This window comes from Cardiocondyla obscurior, linkage group LG05, assembly GCF_019399895.1.
Source record: "Cardiocondyla obscurior isolate alpha-2009 linkage group LG05, Cobs3.1, whole genome shotgun sequence".
NCBI lineage: Eukaryota > Metazoa > Arthropoda > Insecta > Hymenoptera > Formicidae > Cardiocondyla > Cardiocondyla obscurior.
Window position 1 is genome coordinate 4,643,168 of NC_091868.1, and position 19,123 is coordinate 4,662,290.

Genomic DNA, 19,123 nt, shown 5'->3' on the forward strand with positions numbered 1-19,123 from the left:
GTCGTCGCGGTCCTCGTGCCGGTACCTCGTGTTCGGCCTGCCAGTCACGTAATCGCTACGTGCGGCCTACGGTTCGTCGCCGCTTACCTTCACAAATCCGGCCCAATACTTTGCCAGCCTTTGACTGGAACCTGTTCGTAAAATATAATTAATTTTACTGTACCGAGACAACTTCTGGCTCTCCGTCACGAAACGGGCACTCACGGTACGGCACGTGATAGCCGCGTGAACGGCAGCTCACCGGTCGCTATGTCTCGTCGTCGTCGGTCCCGATGGGCGGAAAATTGATGCGAGACTTCGATGGCAAACCAGATAAATCTTCTCATGCGGGCGGAAAATTGATGCAATCTTCCCTGTCGGGCAGCAGCTTCTGCACCTTCCTCGTTATGCACTTTCCCGCTGACGGAATTCGGTACCACGTACCTCGGTCTCTATACGACTGCGACGAGACCCGCAAACTGGCCCGTTACCAGGCCAACCGCGCAGACGCGATAGCTCGTTACATTGTCGGTACCGCCAAATTTTTCGCGAGTCGGTACATAATGAGGTCGGTAATCCGACACCGAAAACCGTGAGATAAAACAGATTACGTTACAGCATTTCGTTCCAGAAAAGTAAAATCTAGCAGAAAATGCTAATCGAGGTCTGCGTCTAGACCAATTAATTCAGTATTTACTTTGGTCAAAGGTCTTGACTGGTTGGCGAAGCCATATAATTATTGACCACGCCTATAACGCATCAAGCGGGTAACATCGATATAGAAGAGAGATCAGGAAACGCACTTGTAATATCAATTCCGACGCATTTTTACTGGAACTTATTAGACAGGTTCTCTTCGTTGAATAAATTATTGCGAATTACTTCTATCTGTCGACGAGTTATCTCCGCTATGAAGAAACAAGTTCAGTCTTCACCACTTCTTTACCTTATCACAACTTCAGAATTAAATCAGAGTCGCAATTTTTGGGTAAAAGCCGTTCAAGCTGAGTGGTTTGCTATTGAAATTAAGCTCATTGCAAGGAAAAAAACGTTATTGAAATCCAACCATTTAACAAATTTGACTCCATTTTTAGATAGAGAAGGTTTATTGCGAGTAGGAAGCAGACTTCAGAATGCTTCAATAGATTCTGAAGCCAAACACCCTCTCATTTTTCCGAGTCAATCTCCCCTTACATCTCTAATAGTGGACAAAGCACATCAAAGGTCACTACACGGAGGTACGCAAATTACATTAAGTATTATACGTCTAACCTATTGGATTTTAGGCGGCAGAAATCCTGTGAGATCACATATTCTCAAATGCGTACGCTGCGCTCGTTATCGAGCAACACAAGTACAGCAACTAATGGGACAGCTCCCGTCCACCTGAGTGACTTCTGCACGCCCATTAAAAAATTCAGGTTTAGACTACGCTGGTCCAGTCACATTGAAAATTTGGCGAGGGCGGGCGGCACGCTGTTACAAGAGCTATTTAGCCATTTTTATCTGCCTAGTGACTTCTGCCATTCATATTGAAGGTGTAACGGATTATACGACTGACGCCTTTATCGCCGATTACAAACGATTCAGCGGAAGAAGAGGTATATGCGTTACTATACAAAGTGACTGCGGGACTAATTTTATCGAAGCGGATGCGGAATTGAGACGCCTATTCAACGAATTTTTGGAAGAAATCCTCAAGATTGCTAATATTCTTGCTAATGACGGTACTCATTAGATATTTAACACACCATCAGCTCCTCACTTTGGTGGTAAGTGGAAAGCGGCTGTTAAGTCGACAAAATTCCACCTACGCAGAGTTCTAAAGAACACATCATTGTTCTACGAAAAGCTATCAACCGTCACGACACAAATAGAAGTAATCTTAAACTCGCGGCCTTTGTGCCCGTTATCTCAAGATCCAACCGTTTATTCAGCTCTTACACCAGGCCATTTTTTGACAGGCGAATCTTTAACCATCATTCCAGAGCCAGACTTATCATCAGAACCATTTTCCCGATTAAATAAATGGCAAACTCTACGTCAAAAAATAGACTACTTCTGGAAACGTTGGTTTGCCGAATGTTTACAACAGTATCAAGCCATTTCTAAATGGCATCACCCTTCTCATGATATACGGGAAAATACTCTGGTCTTGATGGTAGACAAGCGATATCCCTCCAGAAAGTGGCCACTCGCTCGTGTGACTAAACTACACCCCGGTATTGACGAATTAACCCGAGTTGTCTCACTTCAGACGGCTTCTTCCAGTTACAAACGCCCTATAGCCAAAGTTTTTGTCCTTTCCGTGGATTAAGAGAACTGTCATTCGACATAAGGTTTGTCGAAGACGAGCGGTATATTCCGTCACACATCCGTCCGGACCCACGCGAAATTACAGCCCTGCGCTAAAGACGATAGGATTGGCTGTCTCCCCCTCCTGAGAGCTGCGTCTTGTTAAGATCGGCAACGTGCTCAACGTTTGTCGTTCAGTTTTTCGCTCGTGAACGATAAGAAAGTTATCTAGCGATTTACACGGTGATCTTTATTATTAAAATGTATACAAGGATTTGGTTCTATTTTGCTCTTAAGAGCCTCTTTTTATTTCTCGACATAACTTATCTTGTTCTAGAAAATCTCGAAGGCCTTCCGATCTTTACGAGCGCGAAGTGTCCCTTCCGCTTCCTATCAAGAAGCCGATTAAACCAAGAGCACAAACGGTGCCATTTAGACTCGAGAGAGAGGAGAAACAGAGAGAGGAGAAGCGCACACGACGTTAATACTTGACGAGGAGAAGCGCACACGATGTTGATACGAGACGGAGAGGGGCACATGCGGTGTTGCGTTAGTTCTTTTGTGTTGTTTTGGTTAATAGGTATTTTCTTTGATGTTATTTTGTTAGTTTGGTTTCCTTAAGGTCATCTGTACGGGAGGGTTTTTATGGTGACGCAGCTCAGGACCAGAGCTTGGATTAAAGGCAGACATAATTTTCTGTAGTGTAAATGTTATATTTTATAATTTATTTACTAAGTGCTTTATTAACAAGTTTGTTTCGAGCAGCCTTTTGATCGCAAGTGCGTAAAAAATTTTTTTTATATTGTTACGTCCACGCCCTTTTAATTTCTTTCTTTCTAGAACATTCTAATTCACAAGGATGACTAACGATAAAATGAAAGGTCAAGTAGATTGTTTTTAAGAAAAGAGTCATAACAACGGAAAATTCGGAAAAATGAATCAGACTGCCCTATGATAAGCGGTGCGCACGGCACTCGTAAACAACGCCCTTTTCAATCATATAAAAAGCGCGAGCGGGCGGAACATTGTACATTCTAAAAAGTCTCTTGACACCTGCCGTTACTTTAACCGCGATTCGTGAGTGCTTAAAAAAAAAAACCAGAAGGAAGAATCAACCGATCCGTCGCCGCTCTAACCAGCCGATTCACGAGCTGCTCAAATCCGCCGGACTTCCACCGGAATCACGAATCCACCGCTCCGCCAGAGGAACGTTTGACGCTAAACTTCGTTTGTTTAATAATCTGCCCAAGTAGTAAGTCTGATTCTCATTTTTTTTTCAATTTTCCGTGAAGTAATTATTAAATCAATCCGCTCATTTATAGTGAGCCGAACTTGCCCACGCACTTCCGCTGATTCTGACGAGAATACGTCGAAATACAACTATTTGCTTACCGAGTTAAAAAGAAAACTTCCGATGCCATGCGGCGGAAGCTACAACTGTAAAATCTGTTATCCCGAGCTCCGATTGTACGCGGATTATTGCGAGGCCCAAGGCCCATCGTTTTCGCCATCGCCGATCGCGTCACCTCACCGACTCCCCTCGTTTGCTTCAAATAATCCTCATCCTGTCCCTCTCCCGAGTTTTTCTCATTCCTTTTCCTCTCCATTTGCATCTCTTCCTAATTCCAGTTACAGACATTTCCTCGACAAAGTAGCCGACAAATACCCTCACCCACCTCAAGAAACTCCTGAACCTCAATCCTTCCCTCCTTCAGCTTTTAAAACAGAATATAACCTTTCCAACAACGATCCTGTCATTTTTGTCTATCATCCCGAACATCAAACTCCTTTTATTATCCCTGAATCACACCTGCCTACATTTTTCTCTCCTCCTGTTCCTTAAAGTCATCCTTGTGAATAATAATTAATTAAAACTTGTATACGCATTTTACTGTAATTTTAAGAAATATATTTTGTTTGTTTTTTTTGTAATTCTGCCTTCTCGAATTATTTTAGTTGTAAGTCGCACCGGCCCCATCCCTGATAATAGGTGATACTTGTATCGCTTTATCAAAATTAGCGGCCACCGATCACGCAGCTTAGATAAGACGTCACATTGTCTCTCGGGACATTGACTCTTGTCGTAGCTTTTGGTGTGAACGGTATCTCGAGTACACTATTTACTGTGTATCTCGAGATTATAAGGTCAAGTTACCCAGACCTACCTCATCCTTACCTCCTATCTTTAATAATCAACGGCCTGGACGTAACAATATATTTATTTATTATTTCTTTTCTTTTTGTGTATGATGTAATTTTGTTAATGCTTTCTTCTGTTTCTAGTGAATAACAGTGTATCGACGTGTTATCGGTGTGCCGAGCCGGTCTTTACTGCCATATGCCTGAAGCACACAATCTCGAGGTCTTATTTTCATTTCAGTGCCCGGTGTCAGGGCGTGTACCGACCAGAATTTTGTAGGCCCTGCCAACACCTTTAGGTCGCATCGGCCTGGTCGTTCTCGGCGTTTACCTTGCCGGAGAGACTCGCTTAGGAGTCCCTGTTTCTGCCGATAACCTTTTCAGATGCGCAGGGAACTACTTCGGCTGTTAACTGGCCGGAGTTCTTTTTATCTGCCTCCGTTCTCACCGATAGAACCATCATATTTGCCGACGTCGAGTCCTGCTCAATCGCCGGTGTACATTCCGCCGTACCAGTAGTCGCCGCTTTTGACGTCGCCACCACCGTAATCGCTGGTGGCTCATCGATTTGCGGGTCCTTTGGTGGGACCGACTTCTGGCGATCATCACTAGGAAGGAGAAGCAGGATTTACGCATCCGCAAGACCCCTCAAAGCGGTCGCATCGTGGAGGTGTTGGAGGCCGTGAGTCTTATTTTTATTCTTCTTCTCTTGGTTGGTTTTGAACCCCGTATCCTTGATTTGTTATGCTACTGCTTTGTTCTCTTGGCTATTAATCCTCCTATCAATTTATGTTACTTCTGTCTTAAGTTACTCTTATCTTGCTTACTGGCTGCCTTACTGACTCGGTTGATTATACTTCTCTCTTCCGTTCTTCTTACTCTCTTCTTTTCCTTTAATGTTCAATGAATAACTTTAGTCGGTTTGCATGAACCCGTAATAATTTTTTCCTTTTCTATATCGTATAATTGATGTCTCCGTGTTTCTCAAATATCGCGTACGGTTTTGCCCATTGTGCGTCAAGTTTCTTCGACTAGCTCCCGCGTATTAATTTGTCGTGTAACAGTACGGTATCCTCGACTTTAAACAATCTCGGGTTTATTTTTTTATTGAAATTTATTTTCGCTTTAAATTTTTTTTTCTTTCGCGTGTTTCCCTGTTAGGAAATTTGATGCTTGCAATCGCTTTCGAAGTTCCTGCGCGTAATCTCCGTACGAGTAAGTTTGTTCCGGTGTGGCTAATAGTGTTGTAGATAATATTCGAATAGCGTAAATTCCGTGACGGTATGGGGCGTTGTATTATATGTAATCATCGCGTATCCACTTGTCCCAATCAATCTATTCGTCCTTTAAATAATGCCGCAAATTTTCTGCAAACATTCTGTGTGATCTCTTGAGTGCACTATTAATTTGGGCTAGTAGGCCGCCGTTTAAATTTTTTCGATTCTGAATAGTTTACACGTTTGTTTGAACATTTTGCTTGTAAAATTTGATCCCTGATCGGTTAATAATTTTTTAAGTATCCCGTGCTCGAATACGATTTTCGTGACTAAAGTTTTTCCTATCGTCAGCGCTTTTTGATTTTGAATAAAAATAGCTTTTCTAAATTTAGTCAAAGCGTCTCGAAATATTTAGATATATTTATTCCCTTCACATAATATTGGGAGTGGCCGTGCAATATAAAGGCCGTAGTTATCAAAAGTCATTTTTGGTGTATTCGTTTTCGTTAACGGTATTTTTATCTAGCGGTTTAATTTAATTTTCTGGCATGTTTCGTATTTCTGGATGTATTTTCCCACATCCTGGTTAATCCCTGCCAATTATGTTTTATTTTATTTGGTTTATTGTTCGAGTGACTCCTTGGTGTCTTCCCAGTGTTGCGTAGTGATATTCTTTTATAATTTTTTTGTTTATTTCCGTATATTTTTGTGTTTTGGCGATCAAATTCATACTGATTAATTTCGGTTCACTCGACGGGTTTCTGCTGAATGCGTCGGCATTTGTATTTCGTTTACCTGCTTTATGCATTATGTCGTATGTATATTCCTCTAATTTTAATCTCCATTATATTGTTACGCCCGGTATACGGAGCAGCATGAAGCTGCCGGCTCGCTCCGAGGTTTCGGTTCCCCGTTGCCAGGGGAACGAAGACTATTTATTATGGTTAAGAAATGACAGTTCTGCCCGTGACTTAATTCGGTGCGGATGTCTCTGTATTTGGTTAAAGTCTGATTAAACCTTTATCGTTCCTTTTTCTTAAACCGTCTCTTTTCTTTCGCGGAGTCCGAGTGCCGCGGGTGAGAGAGTGCGAGAAGAGTGAGTGTGAAGCGCGAACGCGGAGACGTTCGCTGACCCCGTTCCCGGCGTAACATTTTGGGGGCTCGTCCGGGATGGCTACGCATACGGCGAAGAGGAGGCGATCCCGTCAGGAGGATCCTGCTTCGGCGGAGGCGGCGGCGTTTGAGTCGCTCCGTCAGGAGATGCGTCAGCTGCGGGTCGAGCAGGAGCAGAGGGAGGAGAGTCTGCGGGCCGAGATTCGTCTGCGTGATGATGCGATCACAAGGCTGCAGAGCCGAATCCTGCAGCTAAGTCCCTCCAATAATTTTTCGCGCGTCTCCGGTGTTCTTCCAGCGGAGGGGGGCGCGAGTTTCGTTCCGGATGTCCCTCCGGTTGAGGGTGACGCGCGTTCCGTGTCCGGGTTAAATTTAAAACTAGACACGTATGATGGTTCCGTTCCGTTGCGGGAATTTTTCTCCCAATTTGATTTGATCGCTCGGGCGAAGCAGTGAGGACAAGAGGCGAGAACTGTTGCCCTTGTTTCTTGCCTTCGGGGCAGAGCGCGTTCGGTTCTCTGTACTTTACAGGATTCCGAGGGCATGAGCTACGCGAAACTTAGAGCAAAGCTTGAGTTGTGTTTCGGGGAACCGCGGTCTTCTCAAAATTATTATTCTTTTTTTACTAATCGGAGACAGAAGGAAGGGGAGGATTTTGCTTCTTTTGGGACGGAATTAGAGCAGTTATCTCAGTGAGCTTATCCTGAATGTCCCTATGAAGTGCGGGATAAGATCGCTTGTGCATAGTTTATTTCCGCGTTGTTAGATGGCAGGGTTAGGAGAACGCTGCAACTAGAAGGGATCTCTTCACTTAAAAAGGCGATCGAGAGATCGAAAGTGATCAAAACGATTTTCGGGGAATCTTTCGATAGGAGAGCGTCAGGTTTTCAGGGGCGCGCGAGTTCTTTTAAAAATTTTAATTCTTTTCGTTCGGAAAAGTCCAGGAGGAACGTTAAGGAAAGCGAAAGAAAGGGGGAAAGTTCGGTGAATCCTAGAAAGAATAAAGGGAATAAGTTTTCTCGGGAGACGAAGGGGGGGGCTCGAGGAGAGTGTTGGCTTTGTGAGAAGCCAGGACACTTCCAGAATCAGTGCCCTACCCGTAAGGAAAACTCGGAATAGTCGACTTCTTCGGGGGGTCGGCTAAAGGAAAGGGGACCCCGAGGGAGTTATTTTCCAGGAGAATCGGCTATTCTTCACGCGATTTTTGTTTCGCAGGAAAGATTAATGGTAGGAAATGTAATTTCAGGGTTGACACGGGCTCTGATATTACCATTTTGAGTTCTAGGTTTTTCGGAAAAAGAAATTCAGGTTTACAATCGCTTAGAGAGGGGCTAAGATTTCGATATCCTACAGGGGAAGATGTTTCTATTAGAGGAGAAGCTAAAGTTTCTATGGAGGTAGGGAAGTTTGCTCTTGAAATGAACATGTTTGTAGCGGAGATTTCGGATGATTGCCTTCTCGGGGCAGATTTTCTGAGGAAGGTTGGTTTTTCCAAAATCTTTGATGAAGCTTTTAGTTCTTGTCGGAATTTTTTGAGGGTGGCCAGAATCAAACAGACTTCCGAGGTGAATTCTTCTTTTCCTCAGAAGCTTTTTGAAGAAAGCTTAAAAGAATTAAATGATGAGCAGAAGAATGTAGCTTCTTTATTCTTTAGAGAATTCCAGGGGACATTTTCGGAGGAAATAGTTGCAGGGAATTGCGAATTAGTGAAACATAAGATTGATGTAGCGGACGCTCTTCCGATTAGACAGGTTCCTCGTCGGATTCCTTTTCGAATGAGGGATGAGGTTGATGGAATTATCGAAGATATGAAAACCCGTGGGGTAATTGAGGAGTCGCAAAGTCCTTGGGTTTCTCCAGCAGTTTTAGTCAAAAAGAAAGATGGGACAATTAGATTCTGCGTTGATTATAAGAAAGTTAATGCGGTCACAGTAAAAGATTCTTTTCCTCTTCCGAGGATAGATGATATTCTAGATCGTTTGGCTGGGAATTCCTGGTTTGCTACTCTTGATCTTAAGAGTGGGTATTGGCAAATCAGGATGGATCCAAAAGACAAGGAGAAAACGGCTTTTTCCATAGGAAAAGGACTTTGGCAATTCACTGTCATGCCTTTTGGTCTCACAAATGCTTCGGCAACTTTTGAACGGTTTATGGAAAGGGTTTTGGAAGGGCTTCTTTCTAAGAGTTGTTTTGTATATTTAAATAATGTAATAGTTTTTGGAAAGAGTTTCGAAGAACTTATGGAGAATCTTAATGAAGTGTTTCTTCGTTTAAGAAAATTTAATTTAAAAATCAATCCAGGGAAGTGTGTTCTTTTCAGTAGGAAAGTTAAGTACTTAGGTCATGTGGTTTCTTCAGAAGGGGTAGCTACTGATCAGGAGAAAGTAGCAGCAGTGATAGATTGGCCAGTTCCTCATACGAAGAAGTAATTGAGAAGCTTCTTAGGTTTTTGCTCGTATTATCGGAGATTCGTCAAAGGTTTTTCTTCAATAGCAAAACCACTTCATTATTTGACGGAAACTTTGATGAAATTTTCTTGGACGGATGATTGTCAAAAGGCTATTGAATCCTTGAAGCGGGCCTTAACTTCTCCTCCAGTGTTAGCGTTCCCGAAGGAGGAAGGTCAGTTTATTTTAAATACTGACGCTTCTGGAATAGGAATCGGGGCTGTTCTTTCACAAAAGCAAGGGGATGAGGAGAAAGTTATAGCGTATTTCAGTCGGGTTTTATCAAAGTCTGAAAGGAATTATTGTGTTACTCGACGCGAGCTTTTAGCCATCGTTGATGCAGTCAAATCTTTTCGTCATTTTCTTTTAGGAGAGAAATTTTTAATTCGCACGGATCATATTTCTTTAAGGTGGCTCTTGTCTTTTAAGGAACTCGAGGGTCAGTTAGCTCGCTGGGTAAAAAGGTTACAACAATTTCAGTTCGAAATTGCTTATAGGAAGGGGACTTTTCACGGGAATGCCGATGGTTTATCGAGACGGCTTTGTGAAGCGGAAAACTGTCGGTATTGTTTTAAGGTTGAGCAAAAAAGTCTTTCCGAGGGAGGTGAGACTGTGGCTCGAATAGTCTTCCAAGTAGAAGAGTTAGATCTTTGGAAAAAGGATCAGCGGGAAGATCCGAGTCTTAATGTTTTAATAGAGGCGAAGGAGTCTGGGGAACGTCTTTCCCGTTCGGGATTTTCTTCTTCAGATACAACGGGAAGAGTTCTTAATTCATATTGGGATTCTTTCGTTTTAGAGAACGGAGTTCTTTATAAGAAGTGGATAGTTTCGAATTTGAGGAAGGTGCTGTTTCAGTTAGTGGTTCCTCGTAAACGGGTTAAAGAGGTTCTGACTGATGCCCATGATTCTCCTTCGGTTGGGCATTTCGGGATCAACAAGACTCTAGATAGAATTCGAAAGCGTTTTTATTGGGTTTCTTGTAAACAAGATGTAGAAGATTGGTGTCGTTCGTGTTCGGTTTGTTGTTCAAAGAAGGGACCTTCCGGCAAAGGAAAATATCCTTTGCAAATTTACAATGTTGGATCTCCGTTTCAGAGATTACAGATGGACGTTCTTGGTCCTTTTCCTATATCTTCTTCTGGAAATAGGTTTCTTTTGGTAATTGTTGATTGTTTTTCTAAATGGGTGGAAGCATTTCCGGTGAAGAATATTTGGGCAAAAACGGTAGCTGAGGTTTTTGTTAGAGAAATTATTTCGAGATTTGGAGTTCCTGAGGAAATACATACGGATCAGTGACGAAATTTTGAGTCCGGCCTTTTGAAAGAGTTGTTGAATTTTTTGGGGGTTAGGAAAACTAGGACTACTGCTTTACATCCACAATCGGATGGGCAGGTGGAGCGACAACATCGTACAGTTTTGGAATATCTTTCAAAATTTGTTTCGGAAAATCAAAAGGATTGGGATCGTTGGATTTCAATGTTTTTGTTAGCTTATAGGTCTTCGAAGCATGAGGTTACTGAGGTTTCTCCGGCGGAACTTTGTTTTGGCAGGGATTTAAGGTTGCCGTTAGATTTGACGCGGGGAATGCCTCCTCAATCTTCTCAGTTTTTAGCTTCTCAAGGAGAGTTTGTTAGGGGTTTAAGACAAAGGCTTGATGAAATCCATTCTCAAGTCAGGAGGAAAATGGCGGTTAAGTCCTCTCGTGTTAAGGCATTTTATGACAAGAATGTTAGGGATATTTTATTCCGAGAGGGACAGAAGGTTTGGTTTTTTAATCCTTGTAGAGTTAGAGGTAAGACTCCTAAATTACAAAGTAATTGGGAAGGACCTTACTTGATTTTGAAGAAGTTAGGGGAGGTGGTATTCTGTATTCAGAAGTCGCCTAAGCATAGGAAAAAAGTCGTTCATGCGGATAGGTTGGCTCCGTATTTTGAAAGGAAAAATTAAATGGATTTTGGAGGCCGTGTTTGTTTTTTTTTTGGAAAAACTGATTTTTTAGATACTGCTTTTCTTCTTTTTCTCTTTTGAGGAGGAGTTTAACTAGACGGGGAGGAAGGAGAATTTTCTTCAGGAGAGACGTGTTCCGCTCCATTTCGAGATGAAGGAAGACTTTTCGTTAAGAAGACTGTTCTTCCCATGGTTTTTGATCTGTGGTTTTCCATGGGACGAAGGGCTAATGCCGGAACAGAAACTTGGGGAGACCTTGAGTCGGAGGGTCCACAGAAAGTTATGCCCCCCCCCCTTGTTTAAAGATTTTAATTTCGAGAAGAGGAGCAGCGGGAGCGAGCTGAAAGACAAGAACGGAAGCATCTTCGCGCTGAAGGAGAATCTTCGCGTTGTTTCGTGGTGTTCGTGAACTTGGGCAGGAGTCCAAGATGAAACAGGAAGCCACGGAAGCCCCCCCCCCTGATTGTCGGGGCGACAATCTGGAGGAGAGGGGGGGGGCAGTGTTACGCCCGGTATACGGAGCGGCATGAAGATGCCGGCTCGCTCCGAGGTTTCGGTTCCCCGTTGCCAGGGAAACGAAGATTATTATTAATGGTTAAAATGACAGTTCTGCCCGTGACTCTATTCGGTGCGGATGTCACTCTGTATTTGGTTAATGTTTGATTAAATCGTTATCGTTTCACTTTCTTAAAACGTCTCTTTTCTTTCGCGGAGTCCGAGTGCCGCGGGTGAGAGAGTGTGAGAAGAGTGAGCGAGTAGCGCGAACGCGGAGACGTTCGCTAACCCCGTTCCCGGCGTAACAATATTATATTCCGTAGGATTAAGTACTACTATAACCACACTCACTGTAATCATTATCACCTTAACCGTAATATGAAAGAAATGTTGTAATAAAAATAAAATATAATTTCTCACGTTTGTATACCAAAATAAACGTAGATTATAAGCTACGATTATATAAAAAGAAAAACGTATGAAGTCATGCGTTATAAGAACCTCAACGTTTTTCTTTTTTTCTCGAAGGGAAGGGAATTTGTAAAAGAAAAAGGTTTGAGTAAAGACAAATCCTCAACTTTTTTTTTCCCCCTAGGGGGGAGGGATGTTATATCCCGAGTCCCTGGCAACAGAAGGCTCGAGAATAACGTAGAAGCCTCGCACACGCGCGATAGTTTAGCAAAATCGGCAGAATATCGCCGATCAAGGTAACTCGGCATTTTCGGCCGGGACGCGATGCTTCTAGAACATTCGCGGTTGCCATCCGCGAATTGCTGATTGCTAAGAATTTGGCTTAGCAACAGCACGGTATATTAATGGGCAACCGCGGCCCGAACGGGCATTCGTCATTGTACTCGCGTGAGACTAATCGCTGTAAAAAGGGAACGAGTTAAATAAAATCAAGTGCATCTGTTAAGTCTATTTTATTCCCGTATTTGCAACATATCCGAAGAACGGACCCCACAGTACCATTGCGGTACAACACAGGCAACTAAAACGTAAAAAATTACACAAAAGGTGTCAAAATAGAAGATGGCTCGTGAGGCCAATAAACCAACAGAGAAAACAGCAAGGAGAATATGATAACTTTTTTCGAGAAATAAGAAATGATGAAGAAATGTTTTTTAAATATACGAGGATAAATATTTAGCATTTTAACAAATTATCGGTTATGTTACGACGTTACTTGATGAAAAAAAACTAAATGGACTCTTCCTTTTAAACAAAGATTATTAATAGTATTTAGGTAATATACAAAAATTTAATTTAGTCATAAAAAAATAACAAACAGAACAACAGGATAAAAATAGTTAGAATAATTTAAACATTTTTTAGATATTTTGTAACAGGAAATTTAACATCAAACATTGCATTTTCTTTTCGAGCTGGACAATCAACAGTGTGACAGTTAATTAAAGATGTATGTCCAATCATCATAAACAAATTAAGTTCTACATATTTAACATGTCCATCTGAAGAACAATGGAAGAATATCGCTGATGGCTATTAGAAACGTTGAAATATGCCCAACTGCTTTAGAGCTATTGATGAGAAACACTGTTGTAACCCGCCACGGCACGCTGGTCATTAACCACCGCATGCGCTTGAAACGACCGTAATTCGTGGCCGCGAATATCGTACAAGCCGGAGTGCCCGGACGTGCTCGCCGGGCGGACAGGATTCGCGAGAGAATAGATAGGTCTGAAAATGCACGAGACGTGGTGTGTAACAATTAATCGAAGATTTATTCAATTAATAAAATAATGTACAATAAACCAACTGTGACGAACGCGTGGTTGAGACGTCGCCGGACAAACACGAATCTAACAGAACGTTTACGATAACGCGGTAATTGGCGCGTGTATGCGCCGGATCGGTACGGCGGTAATCGATACGCGGATTTATGACGGGCGGGCTGTTACAAGTTTTCGGCATCCGCCTAGACAACGCCCTAACGGATCGCGGGGCTAGCGGCGCGAATATTTCTCCGAGTCGCGGGCCTGGGCGGGGCCTGATCGATGCACGCGGCGCGAGACGCGGTGATCGAGCTAACTCTTAGATCGCGACGCAAATGCGGTGTTCGGATAGCGGGGAGGATGGAGCACCTGTTCGGTGTTGCAGTAGCCGAGAGTACTCGGCCGAGGCGGAGAGCTCTCCACCCCGGGTTTGTGCAACGGTGCGAAAGGATATTTCGCCTGGGCAAACCGACTGCAGATCCGGGATCGAGATCACTCGAAGGAGGCGAAGTGCGCTTCACCCCACGAGTCGGTCTTACTAGTCTAGACTTGCGTTCGGCTGGTAGGAAGATTCCTATGCGGTGCAAGCGTCAGGAGTTCCTGACCGAGACGGAGTTCGCTCCACCCCGTTGTTCTGCTTGCTCCAGGAGTCGGTCGGTCCGGATGTTCGCTGTGAGGCGAACGGAATGATAACGGTGTGCGACTTCTCCGAGTTCGCCTTTTTATCTGGAAAAAGGCGACGTCCGGGGGTATCCTGGTACGTGGCGCCGGCCGCGGTATTTCGCGGTACCGTGCGCGTCGCGCTCGATCGGATGAGCTCGGGGCCGCTCGGGTACGTTCGTTCCGCGGGACTTTGCGCGTTACGCGGTACTCGTTATAATTCACATATCTCGCACCGATGATCGGTTTCTTCGGGAGCCCCCGCGCTCCCTTTCCTGTCCGAGAGGATGGTCGTCTCGGGCGTTCTTCTCCGGGAACGATGCTTATTCCGGGGGCATCGTTACACGCTACATTTTTATACACGACTCAGCAGATTGCCAAACCGTTAAAATCTGCTGAGCCTACTGCTTCGTAAAGCAGTCTTGTCAGCTTTTCGTCATCACGCGCTATCAGCAGAAGGCAGTAGGGCACGCGGCTACTTCCTTCTGCTATTTTGCTGACAAGACCAAAAATAATAATATAAAATACACGAGCTCCGAAGCTCGTGCAAGTCAGTTCGAAAGTACGAGCTAGCGACTGGTAACTCTATCACCGATACACTTAAGCATTATACTGCAAGGGAAATAAAAGTAATACTCTATATTAAACCAAAAGAGAAACGTTTAATATATATAACTATCTACAATCAACACCCTGTACGTGTGATAATTCGGAGGACGGACCCCGTGCACCGCTCCGGTGCAACAACACATATTATTGCGATGTCCTTCTAATTCTCGAAGCTTGTTTATCAACTATAAGAAACAATTTAGTATTGTTCTTCTGGTCATATTAGACAATTTATATAGATTTAGTTTGATGAACATAGGAATCTATGGAGGAAATAGTGATGAAGGCATTCTTAAATCTTCAAACCGTGGAAAAAATTTAAGCAACAATGCACTTAATTTACCTACATTATTTGGATATCTTCAAGGAAGTGATATATCTCTGCCTGGATTTTTAATTGCAGACGCCGCATTTTCATTATGTACCCAAATAATGAAACCATATTCTGGAATAAATTTAACAGAAAAGCAAAAAATATACAATTACAGACATTCAAGAGCTAGAAAAACTGTTGAGAGTACGTTTGGCATTTACGCAAACCGTTGGAGAGTGTTCCATACATTAGTATGCATGCTTCTAGAAACAACGAATTCTATAGTAATGGCTTCAGTTTTTTTTACATAATTATGTAATGTTTGAAGAATAAAAAGACGGTTTAAAAAAGTATAGTATAGATTTGGAATTATCAACTACTCAATAGTTACACATTGACGACATACGAAGTACAATAATCGATTCTAGATCAGCAAGTGACTATTTTATATTCAGTGGACAAGTCGATTTTTGATACGAATACATTTGTTACGTCTCCGACTCCGCGTCTCTTTTTTTTCGACGTATATTAAAATTTTAGTTAAGGGGAAGGTAGACCGTAGTCCATTGTAACATAAAAAAAAAAAGGAACTTCAGAGCCTTTCAGAAGATAATTCAACAGACGTCAACATATTCCGGGACAATTTGTTGCGTGAAAGCATAAAAAACATGCAACAAATTGCAAACGGGCGTCAACGAACGTCAGACAAAGAATTTGTCTAGACATAACACAAAAAATCAAAATTTAAGGGCTCATAAATATTTCAACTTTGATAACCTGTCTGTCACAGGAAAAGGAAAAATAACTTTTTTTCTTAAAATGTAATTGCGTACAGATCCTGAGCTTTAGAAAAACCAAGGGCGCGAGAGGCCCGAAATTACCGGAGTATGTGGCGCAGGCAAAGGTAATAAAGCCAGGTAACCATATGTTGTATGGAAAGTAAAAGTTACCCTACCATCTCTCGATGGAAATGATAGAAAAATTCTGGAAGGCTCGGAAGGGGTAACTCGTTGAAGCGGGGGTGCCTCGTAGGCATATTACTTCCTTAAAACCAATGGATTTCGGGAACTCCTCACCAAAATTTAGAAACTAAGAGCGAAAACTTAAAAGTTTAAGAAATAGAGAAGGGATGAAGTGCGAATGCCCAATAATTTTGAGATAGGAAAAGTGGAGGAATAAGCTCTGCAAATGAGAGATTAGAATTTCAGAAAAATGAAAATTCGGGAAGAGTCCTCCCCTTTTCCGAGCTTATAAAATCTTGTGCTCAGGCTGAGCACGCTCTCTTGCATCTCAGCTACAACCGCATAAGTTTACTTAAACCTCACGTGAGTGTTTTGAGTGTGCAAGCCAATCCGAATCTATCGAAGAAGCAGTTTGAAGATCTCCTAAAAGTAAGTTCCAACGATTTAATATGTATCTGGGCGAAAAACACGATTCCACTAAATGTATTTATCTTAATTAATTGTTTTCAAGTGTTGTCTGAGAGAAAGAAATTTCCGAGTCGAGGCTCCGCGGTTTTGATTTTGTTCTGATTGTTCCCGTGATCTGTTAAATGTGTGAGAATATCTGCTCCCGAACACCGGCTGAGACATGCTGTCGAAAAACTAGCGATTTTCTGTGGTTAACGCCGCGAAATATTGCTGGAACTTTGGCGACTGTTCACGACTAAAGAATCGGCAAGCGATTCTCGCCAAAGATAGATTACGCGGAATCTCTCATGGGCGGGTCGAGCCTTTCGGAATTCGTCGGTGACGAATCTCCTTCACTCCATTGTTATTAACTTTTCCAAAATTCTGTTCAAATTAAATTAAAATCAATTAATAATTTTAGTGGAATCTCTAAATAAGAAAACCTTGAAGAAAAGTCGGGCGCGACGGAATAAGCAAATCAAAAACTTGAGGGAGCTGGTCCGCCGCTTCTTCATTCAATATCTGCTCGCGGCGGCACCGAGCGAAGAGGTATTCGTCTCTCCCGCGCGCCACGAAGAGAGACCTTGGTCTCCTCGTCCGGGCCCTCCGCCACCATCACCTATCCACGGCGATCCGGAGCCGTAACACGGATATTTTCCGGAAGAAGAGGAGACCCCGAACAATTCTATTGCAAATCTTATCAGCGAAGTCAATTTTTCAAGCCAGTCCACTGAGCCGGGATCGGAACAATTCCGCCCCACGACTCCTTCTTATACCCCGAATTCGTCCCTCATCTTAGAGCCACGGTTTCCCGGAGGTGAGCCAAGAGCCTGCTCCTCTCCTCTCTCACCACCTCCTTTTCCTTTCGAACCTGAGGAAGCCGACTCTCTGGGCAAAGATGAATCTATCTCTCTCCCAGGAGTAGACTTCCCCGATCAACCTCCATCTCCGGTCCCGAGTATAGAGATCCTCGAGGAGCGTCCAGAACCAAGAGAGATTATAGATCCTCTCCTGGAGCTCCTCCGCAGGGCCTGTACTCCGTGGACAGATCCTGTCCCGGAAAGGGCCTTCTCCATCGGCCCTGACCACTTCGAACCAGAGGAGATCAGGATTCAGGCAGCTCGGTCTGATCCTGATTCTCACTTTTTCATCTATTATCCCGGGGTGGAATTTCTTTTCCTGGCCCCGATGCGACTGATAGATTTGATCTTCCCGAGATCCACAGCGAGGGTGGTGGAGATCGAGGAAGTCACACTGGACTAATTATTTAAAACAGTCACACACACACACACGCTTACACTCATGTATATAATGTGAATATTCAACTCCGTTATGTTAAATTTATACTTGTTCATTCGCCTACAACCTTTTTCTTATTATTTAATTTTTTCCGTAAAAACTTTCACATTATTTTTGTATCTCAAACGAACTGATTGAATTTTTCTAAATTGTTTATTTGTCATTATATGGATTATATTTTTCTTTATTTTTTTTTGTAATTAGAGTCATCTATTTAGAATTAAATTGTTAATTTTGTGTTATTCAAATCGTGACTTAATTATTTTATTATTACCCTAAATTATCCTGTCTAAGCGATCAATCACGCCTGGTTCTATCCCAGAGAATAAGGATTCATTTCCTTTCTCTAAAAAGAACCACTTACGCGCTCAATTGAAATCCGAAAATAATCTACGCGTAAAATTGTGTAGATTCAAATTTCGAATCACACATAAATTCGGTGGTACGTCACTTTCCTACCCTACCGGCAAAGCCCATTCCAAGGAATTCCTTCCAACTAATTAATTAAACAAAATTAACCTTCTTGACGTAACACATTCATAGAGGGGAATATTCAGATTATTCATAAAAAGAAATAAGACTGTTTTGTTTTAGATATAAATTATGATAAAAATTTTTATTAAAAAAAATAATATTATGCTATATTTTGTACAGTTACAATGTAATTATAATGTATTAGGTGTACAAATAAATTTTCGCCGTTTTTCATAAAAAATTGGGCATTTGTTACAAAAAAACCTGTGTTTTAATCGAAGTATTGTCCGTCGTTTGATATTACTTTTTGCCATCTTTTAGGTAGCATACGGATACTGCGTCGGAACAATTCTTCACTTTTTGAGTTTATCTACGAATCGATCCAATTTTTCGTATCTTCATATGATGTGAAGTGCTGTTCAGACAAGCCATGCGCCATCGATCGAAACAAATGGAAATTAGATAAAGCAATGTCTGGCGAATATGGCGGATGGGGTAAAACTTCCTAATTAAGTGATTGCAGATAAGTCTTGACAGGCGCCGCAACATGTGAACGAACATTATCGTGCAGGAGAATAATTTTGTCGTGTCTGGAGTAATAGTGGGCGCACTTTTCCTTCAGTGTTCAACTTAATCTTATTAATTGTGTTCGGTAGATAGACCCAGTAATAGTTTCATTCGGTTTAAGCAACTCGTAATATACCACACCAACTTGATTCTACCAAATACACAATAAAAGTTTTTTTCATAAATATTTGGCTTAACTGTAGATGTTGAAGCATGGCTAGGTGATCCCCATGATTTCATTCTCTTTGGATTATCGTAGTAGATCCATTTTTCATCACCAGTGACTATACGGTGCAGGAAACCTTTTTGTTTTTGTCTGGCAAGCAGTATTTCACATGTGCAAAATCAGCGTTCAATGTTTCTCGGCGTCAGTTTAGGTAAAACCCAATGTTCTTGTTTCTGAATTATTCCCAATGATTTTGTT